The sequence below is a fragment of the Manis pentadactyla genome, chromosome 3 (assembly GCF_030020395.1).
Source record: "Manis pentadactyla isolate mManPen7 chromosome 3, mManPen7.hap1, whole genome shotgun sequence".
Lineage (NCBI taxonomy): Eukaryota > Metazoa > Chordata > Mammalia > Pholidota > Manidae > Manis > Manis pentadactyla.
Genome location: NC_080021.1, coordinates 154,971,839 through 154,985,600, shown reverse-complemented (window position 1 = coordinate 154,985,600; position 13,762 = coordinate 154,971,839). Strand labels below are relative to the sequence as shown.

Below are 13,762 nucleotides of genomic sequence, written 5' to 3'. Positions count from 1 at the left end.
ATTATTAATTACCATGTATTTCTGACACAGTCCACCTGTCTCCCAAACTTGGCAATGTGGTACCTCTAGAGAGGCAGGCAACCTATTCTGGTCCCCCTGTGGCATCCATTCTCCCAACCCCAGAGTACCTTAGTTTCCTTTCAGGATTTACACAGTCACATTGTACATTGTCTAGATATAACTACAAATCAAAGATGTAGAAACATAACTCAACACAGGACAATTATCTCTCCTTGTCAGCATTCTGAATGATAAAGAATATAAAAAAGGAAGAAAATGGCTGGAGTTCATTCATGCCAGCAATGTATAGTTATATTATGCTACAGTGATGTGTGAGACCCCAGAAGAAGTTAAAGCAGCTCATACTAATTACACTCCTTGATTTCCTGAGACATTTTCCTTATTTGATTTTTTAGTATAAGAAAATACTAGGATAAGGACTATGTATACTATTATCCATTAGGGAAATGCAAATCAAAACCACATGAGATGCCACTTCAAAACCACTAGGATAGCTGTAACAGAAAAGATGGGCAATAACAAGTGTTGGTGAGGATGTGGAGAAATTGGACATCATACACTACTGGTGGAGATGTAAAATTGGGCAGTGGCTTTGGAAAATAGTCTGGCAGCTCCTCAAAAAGTTAAACATAGAGTTCTTATATATCTCAGCAATTCCACTCATGGGTATACAACCAAGAGAAATTAAAACATACCTCCACACAAAAATTTATACATGAATATACATAGCAGCATTATTCATATAGCCAAAAAGTGGAAACAGTCTAAATGTCTATCAACTGATGAATGGATAAATAAAATGTGGTATATCATACAAAGGAATATTATTCAGCAATAAGAGGAAAGAAGTATTGATATATGCCACAACATGGACGATCCTTGAAAACATGAAAGAAGGTAAACCAAACTTGAACCTTGAAAGAAGGAAACCAAATGACCACATGTTATATGATTTCTCATATTGAATGTCCAGAATAGGCAAATCTATAGAGACAGGTGGTAGATCAGAGGTTGCTTAGGACTGTGGACATTGGAGGCAAGTGGATAATGGGAATGGGGGTTCTTTTTAGGGTGATGAAAATGTTCTAAAACTGGTTGTGGTGATGAATGCACAGCTCTGTGAATCTATTAAGAATTATTGCATTGTACATGTTAAATGGCTGAATTGTGTATGTAAATTGTTTCTAAATAAAGCTGATAGATGGATATAGATATAGCTGTCGATATAGATGGTGTGTGGGGTGCGAGTATGTGTGTTAAGTATAATAAACACAAAAGAGTTAAGACAAAAATGACCAAATTTAGCAAAACTTCCAAGAATGGAGGCAAACTTAATGAATTTGATTCTAAGTGCTCAACAGGCTGACTCTCATCATAAGTTGGATAGTCACCAATTTTTTAAAAATCAAGTGATTAGACTACTGTCCAAAACAAAAGGCCCATCTTGCATAAACAACACTGCACCTATGGTTTGGCACAAGAGGAACCCAAACCAGTGGAGTAGTCATTCTTTGCTACTGAGGAAGATGACTGTAGTCACAGAGGGCCAAGATAACCAAGAAGAAGACCTCTACTGTGACGGAGGTGCCTTTCACTGACTGACTGTTCTTGTAACTTCCGCCTCCAGGTCCTTCCTGCCGGACCTCTCAGATACCACATTCTAGTCTCACAGCCATTCTGAAGCTCTTCCTGTCCGAGATCAGAGGGGCCCACCTGAAATGGGCACATCTGAAAATGTCCAGGAAAGGAAGCGGCACTCTGTGAGAAACAAAGAATGGCAGGAGGGACGGGTTCTTGCTTTCATTTTGAAGCAAAATCTGTTGTCCTATGGCAAAACCCCAATATTTTTTTTATCATGAAATCAGGATGTGCCTGCTCTTCTACCCTTCTTAAACAGGGTTGGCTTGTATTTCTGATGCAGTCTTCCACATACATTTCTAAATTCAGAGCTGTACAGCTGGTCATCTTCCCTGACACAATGAGCCTGACCCAATACCTAACATGGATTCTATTTCCTATCCCTATAGGATCAGTTCTACAAAAGACAATTAAACCTGTCTCTTCAAAACTGCCAAACATGGAGATGAATTGTTTGTCCTTAAAATGAAAACAATGAATCATCCCACATGGAAAAGAACTGTTTTGTATCACTTACAGAATTTCAAAATGAAATATCTCTGGAGAGGCCCTACACACATATTAAATTTGCAAAAATAGGCTGGGGTGATAAAATTACACGTTGACCAAACCATGGGAAAACCAGCATGCTGCACACCCCTGTGGGGTTGTATATTGGTTCAGAATCGCTGAAAAGCAATATTGTAATACACAAGAACCATAAAACTGTCATTACTCTTTTATCTAATCATCTCACTTTGGAGAAGATACCCCATGAAATTCATACAAACAAAAATATAACTTGAGCATAAATGAGCATAAAAACTCTTTATCTGATAGCAAATAATTGAAAATAACCAAAGCATCTAACACTAGGGAGAACACTGAGTAAAGAATAGCATAAAATAGATGCAATATAATTTTATAATGAATTAGGTTGACCCATGGGAGCATGCATGCAAATAAGTTATAGATAAAAAGTAATATGAGGAATCAGATACAAATACCTAACGTAAATGTACCACAAGGATTGGAAACACTTTTGGGGTTACATAAAGGTAAGTTAATAACTATCCCATTCAGCTCTTTTTCCCATAAAGTTACTTAAGAGCATTGTTTTTTTTTTGAAAGATACATACATATAAAGTAGCCCCAGGAATGGTACACTACTTAGGATTTTTTTAAAATTATGAAACATCAGCTATTAAATTTACTAATATGCAACTTGGGGGAAGCCTGCTTAGGCCAGTAAGACAGGCCAGCCAGGGCAAGAAGTCATACAGGCTTTGTGTCCATACAGGTACTGAATGTGGGTTTTATTCCCTCTGCATTTGAGTCTCAGACTAAATTCAACTTATCTAAGATAACTTGCATGATGCTAGATTTATATCATGATAATATTTCCTTGATGAGCTGAGATACCCTTCTTCTAATAACTCAAAATGCTTTATAAATATTATCTTCATTTCTACAAATGTAACTGGGAGGGAGCCTTGGGGTTTGCTTAAAATGTTGATACCCCTATTCAGGAGTCAGAATGATGGAAAGGAGTAAGTGGCAAAATTCTATGTTTTTGTTCAGATGCACAGATAACTGTAATATGTACAGTTGGGACTAAGTAGTGGTGGACCTAATGATAGAGCAGAGCTTGCTAAGTGTGGCCTAGGGATGATCTGCATCAACTTATGAGCTGCTTAATAAAGATACAGATTCCTAGAACCTACCCCAGTCCTGCATCAGCATCTCGTATGCTATGGTCTGGAAAACTGGATTTTTAACCAGCAACTTCCAGGTGACTTTCATGTCCAATAAGGTATGACTCACTGATACTGCAAGACTATGAGAGAGTGGTTGGTTCATGCATTCATCCATAAAACATCAAGAGCACACAAAGTGCCAGGCTCTCTGCCAAGTACTAGGAACTGAAGTCCAAGAAGATACCATTGCTGCTTCTGGAAGCTCAGTCCAGAGGGTAGGAGGGAGGAGGACATATGGATAATTGAATAAATAATTACAATACAGTATGTGCACAGCACCTTACGAGCAAAGAGGAGGGAGTCACTAATTCAGCTTAAGAATGTTTAGGAGGCTTCTGGGATAACAGGACTCTTGAACTATATTTTTGGCGGAAAAAGTGAGTAGGAGCAGGAAAAGAAGACAATGCAATTCAAGCATTTTTTAAACCATGTCATGACATCTAGATGTTAGGTTTCCACACTCCTACTTCAAGTATTCTAACCACCATGCTGTGTTTCTTCATAACAGATACAGCTAGACAGGCAAAGAAAAAGGAGACTAAAAACTCTGCGACTGAGTCCTGAGTGTTGCTATTTGCCAGCTGTTTTAGTTAAGGATATTAGTCAGCCAGGCTGGATCTTAGTTTCATTACATGTAAAATGAAGGTGCTGGGCTACATGATCTCCTGGGCACCTTTCCAGCGCTAACTGACAGAGATGCTCAAGAATCCAAGTGCAACAATCAGCACCATGATCTACACCAGCAGCTGTGCTAGGAAACCAAGCAGCCCCAGAAGGCTTCTCTTTGGCTTTCATCCTTAAAAGAAAATTCTGTCACTATATGCTGGTAAGACCAGCAGCCAAAATGGTTGGGAGGATTTTAAAACTGATCCAAGAAAAAACCTTGTCTGTAAGTATTTAACGAGATTTAGAGTGTTCCTGAATGTGACATGTTTTAAACAACAGTGAAAGGATGGGACAAAGGAAAGCAAACATAATTTACTCTAACAACTGCCTGTAAAACACCCAACAAATACAAGTGTGAAGTGCACAGCTAGTTTTTAATAATAATTACAGACATTTGTGGGTGTCATATATATGGAGCTAGCCACAAGCACAGGGTATAATTAAACCTTGCAAAATAGCTGCTGTTTGGGACTAGAAATGATTTACACCAAGTAAACAGTGAAAGAATGTTACCCCCCCAAACTTCCTGAATTATAAGTTTAGGGCAGTATAATATAAAAACAATAATTAAGGTGTTTTAATCTGTTGTATGCAGAAACATTATCTCTGAATAATGTAGCTAACAGGGTTGGTTCATAGTGCATGGCATGGATAGGTCTGACACCACAGGACTGGCTCAAAAGTGAGTACTTACTGTAATTGATCATATAAAAATGAGCTAAGACTTTATCTGAGATGTATCCTCAGATATTTTCAGTAAAGTACAACTTTAAATTTAAAAGGTTACAAAATCAATTTCTGTAGCGAATTCTATTATATATATATAATAGATATATCATATAATGTATATCACATATATATAATCATATATACAGTTGACCTTTGAATAACACAGGTTTGAATGGCATGTGTCTACATATATGCAGCTTTTTTAATAATGAATATATTGGAAAACTTTTTGAAGATTTGCAACAATTTGAGAAGCATTTTTCTTTCTCCAGTTTACTTTATTGTAAGAATACAATATATAATACATATAACATGCAAAATATGTTAATTAACTTTTTATGTTATCAGTAAGGCCTCCAATCAAAAGTAGGCTATTAGTAATTAAGTTTTAGGAGAGTCAATTTATACATAGATTTTTGACTGAGCAGGAACCAGCACCCCTAACCTGTGCTGTTCAAGGGCTGACTGTACATATATCTATAGATAGATATATATAAATATATACATACACACACACATATACATATAAAACATATATCTTCATCCTTATACACACATACATGGATACATGTTTTGAGCAATGAGGTTTGGAATGAATTTCTTAGTTGTTTGTCAGCCTGTGCCTTCCTAATAGATATTTCAGGTTTTAGAGTTTCTCTTATTTTCCATCTCTTCTCAAAATCAGACATACCATAAATGTACAACTTCTGCAAAGATGATTCAACAGGTGGAAACATGACTACAAAGAGAAATTTGCCCCTTATTAACAAGCTGTGGAACTTTTGTTTCTTCTTCACAGGGGAGTCCCAAATCCCTTTCACTTGGAAAATTCCTCTGAATACACAAGGATATTTATTAGATGACTAAGTGTTTGAGGGCTCCTGCAGAAGTCTAGAGAAGAAGGATTACTCAATGTCTTCAGTGTCTCTCTAAGGCTCTTCTATTTCTCTCCTGACATAATCACTGTCTGCTGATGAAGCAGCATAATTACCTAAAAGAACACTGTAAATATCGAATGCTTTTTGTTTGTAACTGTTTAAAGGGCTTCTCCAGAAAAATGTGTTGAGATATAAAGAGGTCTAACATATATAAACCGAAGTCCCAAAAGAAGAGAGACAAAACAGGATCAGGAGTAATATTTAAAGAAATATTGTTCATAAAAATATCAAGGATATAGGTTCATTCAGCTCTATAAACCCCCATCAGAACGAATACAGAGAAAATCAAGCCTAGACACATCATAGTAAAATTGTTGAAAATCCAGAGAAATTTTAACTGTTCTTCAAAAAGAACAGTTTCTTGGGAAAAGACACATTACCTTCCAAGTGTAAAATGACAACTAATAATTGACTTCTCAACTGAAAAAGTGAAATTCAAAACCCAATGCAATCACATCTTTTAAAGTGCTTAAACAAAACAGCTACTCATCTAAAATTTTCACACAGTGAAAATATCCTTCATAAACAAAGGATAAATAAAAACCTTGCCAGTTAAACAAAAACTGAGAGAATTTGCTACCTGCAGAGCCACACTAAAAGAAATAAAGAAATAGTAAAGAAAGTTCTTCAGACAGAAGGAAAGCAATCCCAGATGGAAGCACAGAAGTGCTGAAAACAATAAAGTACCTCAAAAGGTAAATAAATGAGTAAATACAAATGATAGTGATTGCACAAAGTAATTATAATAATGATAATGATGTGGATTTTAAATATGTATTGAATTAAAAAATTTGTCAACAATAATACAAAATGTGGGAGGGGTACGTGGAATTCAGTATGCTCTAAAGTTGTCAGCAAAATGGTAAAAGTATTAATTTATATTAGAATTCTAATAAGTCAAGTATGTGTTGTTATCATCTCTATGAAAATAAGAGACAGGTTGAAAAATAGGGGAAAAAACACTAGGACATTTAAACACCAAGACCTGAATATAAGACCTGAAACCATAAGACTTGTAGAAGAAAACACAGGCAATAAAATTCTTAAGATAGGTCTTAACAATGATTTTTTGAATCTGACGCCAAAAACAAAAACAACAAAAGCAAAAATAAACAAGTGAGACTACATCAAAATAAAAAGCTTCTGCAGAGCAAAGGAAATGCATCAAAATGCAAAGGCAATCTACTGAATGGGTGTACAAAATATATGAAGAACTCATGTAACTCAACAGAAAAACAATCTGATTTAAAAAAGGGCAGAATATCTGAATAGATATTTTTCCAAAGAAGACATACAATTGGCCAACAGACACATGAAAAAATGCTCAATATCACTAGTCATCAGGGAAATACAAATCAAAACCACAGTGGGATATTACCTCACATCTGTCAGAATGACTACTATCAAAAAGAATGTTGGTGAAAATGTGGAGAAAAAGAAACCACGTGCACCATTGGTGGGGATGTAAATTGGTGCAGCTACTATGGAAAACAGTATGGATGTTTCTCAAAAAATTAAAAATAGAACTACATATGATCCAGCAATTCTACTTCTGGGTGTTCAAACACCAACTTGAACAGATATATGCACTCCCATGTTCACTGCAGCATTATTTACAATAGCTAAGATATGGAAACAACCTAAATATCCATTGATAAATGAATGGATAAAGAAATTGTGGTATACATACATATCTATATCTATATCCATACCTATACCTATACCTATATCTATAGATATATAAAATGTAATATTATTCAGCCATTAAAAAGAATGAAATCTTGCCATTTACAACACGGATGGACCTCAAAGGCATTATGCTAAGTGAAATAAGTCAGACAAAGAAAGACAAATACCATATGATCTCACTTATATGTGGAATCTAAAACAAAACAAAACAAAAAAACAAAAATCTCATAGATACAGTAAACAAGACACAATATCCCAGTTTTAAACTATAGCAATGTTGTAAGGTCAATGCCAAGTAACTTGTCTAAGTAGAAATCTTTCTGTTGAAAAGGGATACCTGCTTTAGAGTTTTTCCTAGGATTCGTCTTGCTCATTTCTGAAAACCACGAAAGAAACTGAAAACTGTAATGATTTATAACTTACTGAAACTTTTACATATACTGATCTTACTTACTCATCAAACTGACTTAGGGAATAGGTAGAATAGGTTTATTATCCTCATGTTTGAGATAAGTTATCTGAGTCTTAGGAAGGAAAGGGTTTAAGTTAAAAAAAAAATGACAACTCAAACATCTAGTGATCACATTAAATATATATTTGGTTAAATTCTCCAATTAAAAGACCAAGATGATCAGATTACATTAAAAAAACTACATGCTACTAACAAGACATATATTTTATTAAGAGTTTAATGGGGTGTAACTAACATTCAGTATACCACACATCTTTAAAGTGCACAATTTGTAAGTCTGATGTATGTATACACCAATGAAACCATCACTGAAATCACAGTTTCCTGAAGCCCCTTCTAAATCTTTCTCCTCCACTCCCAGGTAACCACTAATTTTCTTTCTGTCACCATAGATAGTTTGCATTTTCTAGGATTTTATATAAATGGAATCATAAAATATATCTCTTTTATGGGGAGGGAGAGTCTGGCCTCTTTCAAACTTGGCATAATTATTTTGTGATCCATCTACATTGTAGTGTGTATCAACAGTTCATTCCCTTTTATTATAAAGAAGAATTATATTGCATAGATGTACCACAATCTGTTTATCCATTTACCTGTTGACAGACATTTTCGTTATTTACAGATTTTGACTTTTACAAATAAAGCTGCTATGAACATTTATGTACAAGTCTTCTATATAGCCATATTCTTTCATTTATCTTGGGTAAATGACTAGATAAACTATAAGGTGGTGTTTACAAAGTGGTAGAAAAAATTATGCAAAACTAGCCAAAAGAAAGTTGGTGTAGCTATAGTAATACCAGGCAAAAAAGACTTTAAGGCAATAAGCAAGACTAAAGATAGGAGGAAGTTTCCTAAAAGGTCAAAGGTTGATCTACCAGAAAGATATAGCAATTCTAAATAGGTATGTACCAAGTAATAAAGGCTCAAGATACGTAAGCAAGAATTGCAGTATCAAATCCACAACTATAGTGAAAGATTTTAACATACCTCTTCCAGTAAGAGATAGAACATGTGAGATTTTTAGAAACAGAGATTTTAGAATTTGAACATGATAAACTTGATCTAATTGACTTACATAGAAAATACCTTACACCTTATACAGTACATATCCTTTTTGTGCATCTTGAGCCATTTACGAAAACTGACCATATACTGGACCATAAAACAAGTTTCAACTAATTTCAAAGGTTATAAATCATATGGAGCAGGTGGTCTGACACCACAGTGGAATTAAACTAGAAATCAACAACATACTAGCTTTCTAAAAATTTGCTTATTTTTGCAAATGAAATAATATTAAGCATTATCTTCTTTATGCTCATACACTGAATAGATTTTTAAAAATGTTAAAAAACAAAAAGAAAAAAAGGAAACATATGTAATATCTAGACCTAGTTATAGTTAAAAACTATTCTATTTTTTAGTAATATTATTTATATTTTTAAATATATAAAATACTGTAAAAACACTGTAAAATGTCTCCCTCCTACTTTTGCCTGCCAGTTATGCAGGTTCTTATCCCAGAATCAATCCACATAATATTTGTTTGTATATATTTCTGTATACAGTATATATGCAAATACATGTATATATTCTTTCCCCTATATTTTTTATAATTAATTCAACTAGGGTGTATAGTGTGGATCAACAGTTCATTCTTCTGTTTTTTTTATGAAGGAGTACTCCATGGTATGGATATACCACAATCTGTTTATCCATTTATTGGTAATATGCATTTTGCTTTTCTCACCTATAGATAAGTATGTAAGAATGCCCTCATTTCTTTTTTAAAGCTGTATATGCATTCTACTATATAGACGGGCAATCATTTCTTAAGTAGTCTCTTTAACACACTGTGATTTTCAATATTTTTAAGTTATAATTTACATTTAAAATTACATTAGCTTCAGATGTACATAATGATTTGATATTTGTAAATATTGCAAAATGATCACCACAATAAATCTAGTAAACATCTGTCACCATACGCATTACACATTTTTTCCTGCTAAGACTTTTAAGATTTCTTAGCAACTTTCAAATATGCAATACAGTATTATTAACTATAGCCACCATGCTATATATTACAATCACATGACCTATTTATTTTATCATTGGAAGTCTATACCTTCAGACCCCCTTCACCCATTTCACCCACTCCCATCCCTGCCTCTGGCAACCACAATCAGTCCTCTGTTATCTATGAGTTTGGCTTTATATTTTGTTTTGCTTTTTTAGATTTCACATATAAAGGAAGATCATACAGTATTTGTCTCTCTGTCTGACTTACTTCACTTAGGATAATGCCCATGAGGTTCATCTACATTGTTGTAAATAGCAAGATTTTTTTTTAAGGTACCTCCATACTGTTTTCCATAGTAGCTACACCAGTTTACATTCTCATATTGTTTCCAATTTTTGCCAGCACAAATAATGTTTAGTAAATTATACTTGTTAATTCACACATTTAAAAATATGTCTGCAGAATAAAGTCCTGGAAGTGGAATTACTGGGTTAAAGGGCTTGTCCATCACAGTATTTTGTCAATTAACACTAACTAGCAATGTAAGAGAATGTACAAAATGGTTTCAAAAAGTTGAAAAGTTAATGAACTAAGTTACTATTCTGCCTACTGTTATCTGTAGCTATCCTGTAAAGTCAAGTTTTGTTTATCTGATAAAACCAAGGTATTCACTGAGGAGCTCTTTTCTTCCCTTTGTAGACAGGAAGCTGCTTTCTAATAAAGTTAATCCCTTCATTTACAGGATAACTGTAAAACTCAGGACAGTATGGTTACCATTCTTCAGGCTGAAGATTTGGTTTAGACATACCAAGTTTGTGGTCCCAATGAGTATTCATGTGGAGGTCAAGTTGCCAGTTGGATAAACAGGCCTGGAGCAGAAATGAGAGGTCCAGGTTGCAGATATAAATTTGGCCAGGCTTCAGCCTGGGGTTTTTTCCCGGTAAGTATGACAGATCTACACCTCTCCACTCACAGTGTGTCACCCATCTCCCTAGCAACCCATCATCTAGATGGCTGTGTGTGGTTCCTGCAAGGGTGTGGTCAGAATCTATGGTCTTAGAGCAAAGCCACACAGTTTAGCTAAAGGGCAACTGAACCAATCTCTAACTTCAAGCCCAGTCATCTGTATGTTTGGGCTTTGACTCCTCTTTGATGAGCCTAATCTCTGAGGAAAACCCAATTAATAGGAGCTCTTGATGAGGTGGTCAAAGAAGACCATGAAAGCAGTGTGACCAACAGAAGAATTTATGGAATGAAATTTTGCCAAATTCATGAGATAAAAATAGGTATGCTTTTGGATGCTGAGAAAAACTTCCCAACTATTAGGATTGTGGAAGGTTGATCCAGCTTTTTGTGAGGAAAGAAAATCATACCATTATTTGTGAGTTTTTACACTACACTGGCCTTGCACTAAGCATTTGATGTGTAATGTTTCATTGAATCTACACGTCAACACTAAACTGAATTTATCTTCCCCCATTCAACAAATGCAAAACAGGAGATGTCTGGAGTCATGATTGAACCCAAGACTATCTGACTCCACAGTTTGTTCTCTTAGTCATTATGATTATTAAGTTTAAAAAAATTTAAGTCTAAGTACACTACTTAAAAATATATAGGAAGAGTACTATAAACAGTATGTAAGAAAGGCAGAATAATAGGGCTTTTTTCCTATTCTCTTTTCTTTTCCCAAATTGTTTGTGCCCTGGTTGCTGTAATTTTATGACAGAAACCATGTATACACACAGACACACACACACACACACACATTTTTAGCCTATCATATCATCAGCTTTCTGCATAATGTAAATTCTTCTGCTGAGATGCAGGAATGAGTCTGGACATCTTAAGAGTCTCTTGAGGGCCCCTTACACCATTATTATTTTGTTTCCAAGTCTCCTGGAATTTCTAAATAAAACTGTGTTTTCAGCATACTTTGAACCCTGGCTCCCACTTCCTGATTTACCTGGATTCAACTAAACTCAACAAATGTTGGAAGATACTGATTAAAAGCACCCCATTTCTCCACTCTGAAATGTGATTTACCTAATTTATTTGTCCTGGGCATGGCTAGCTCCTTAGCCATTTAGAGGCCACGTGCTGTATTTTCATCCAAGGCCATAGGATGGGGCTATTTGTTTTCAGATATGCATGGCAGTGAATTAGCAGCAGGTTTGTCCTACGGGGCTTCAGTAAGACCCTGAGAGCCTTCTGGCCTCTGCTACACAAGGTGATTGCAGCTGAGAAGTATTCCATATAAAAAAATACCCTTTACTGGAAGGTGAAATGGAGTAATTTATTTTCCTCCTTTTTTTGTGAGTTTCCTTTTAAACTGTAGAACTTATGAGGGACCAAGAGAGAAAGTTTTTCTTTGCACTCAACACAGCCTCAGACTGTGGTGGAAAGTGAACTAAGCTGAGAGCCATAAGAATGGTTCATGCTTATGAAAATACCAACAGCATTCTTCAACAAACTACAGCAAATAGTTCTAAAATTCATATGGAACCACAAAAGACCCCGATTAGCCAAAGCATTCCTAAGAAGGAAGAATAAAGTGTGTGGGGGGTGGGGGGGTTATGCTCCCTGACTTCAAGCTCTACTACAAAGCCACAGTAATCAAGACAATTTGGTAAGAACAGACCCATAAACCAAGGGCACAGACTAGAGAGCCCAAATATAAACCCAACCATATATGGTCATTTAATATACAATAAAGGAGCCATGGATATACAATGGGGAAATGACAGCCTCTTCAACAGCTGGTGTTGGTAAAACTGGACAGCTACATGCAAGAGAATGAAACTGGATTATTGTTTAACTCCATATACAAAAGTAAACTCAAAATGGATCAAAGACCTAAATGTAAGTCATGAAACTATAAAACTCTTAGAAGAGAACATAGGCAAAAATCTCTTGAATATAAACATGTGCAACTTTTTCCTGAACACATCTCCTTGGGCAAGGGAAACAAAATAAAAAATGAACAAATGGGACTACATCATGCTAAAAAGCTTCTGTACAGCAAAGGACACCATCAGCAGAACAAAAAGGTATCCTACAGTATGAGAGAATATATTTGTAAATGACATATCTGACAAGGGGTTAACATCCAAAATATATAAAGAACTCATACACCTCAACACCCAAAAATCAAATAACCCTACTAAAAAATGGGCAGAGGATATGAACAGACACTTCTCCACAGAAGAAATTCAGATGGCCAACAGGTGCATGAAAAGATGCTCCACATCACTAATTATCAGGGAAATGTAAATTAAAACCACAATGAAATATCACCTCACACCAGTTAGGAAAAAGACCAACATAGAAAAGACCAGGAACAACAAATTCTGGTGAGGATGCAGAGAAAGAGGAACCCTCCTACACTGCTGGTGGGAATGTAAACTAGTTCAACCATTGTGGAAAGCAATATGGAGGTTCCTCAAAAAACTCAAAATAGAAATACCATTTGACCCAGGAGTTCCACTCCTAGGAATTTACCCAAGAATGCAGGAGCCCAGTTTCCAAAAGACATACGCACCCCTATGTTTATCACAGCACTATTTACAATAGCCAAGAAATGGAAGCAACCTAAGTGTCCATCAGTAGATGAATGGATAAAGAAGATGTGGTACATATACACAATGAAATATTATTCAGCCATAAAAAGAAAACAAATCCTACCATTTGCAACAATATGGATGGAGCTAGAGGGTATTATGCTCAGTGAAATAAGCCAGATGGAGAAAGACAAGTATCAAATGATTTCACTCATCTGTGGAGCATAAGAGCAAAGCAAAAACTGAAGGAATAAAACAGCAGCAGACTCACAAAACCCAAGAAT

At 35.4% G+C, this 13,762-nt stretch overlaps 1 protein-coding gene across 3 annotated transcripts in view; it reads right to left on the bottom strand.

Moving 5' to 3' along the window:
- The window catches only part of DOCK8 (dedicator of cytokinesis 8), a 228,316-nt gene that overhangs the window by 172,198 nt on the left and 42,356 nt on the right, over positions 1-13,762 (bottom strand). The gene's annotated exons all lie outside the window — the stretch shown is intronic.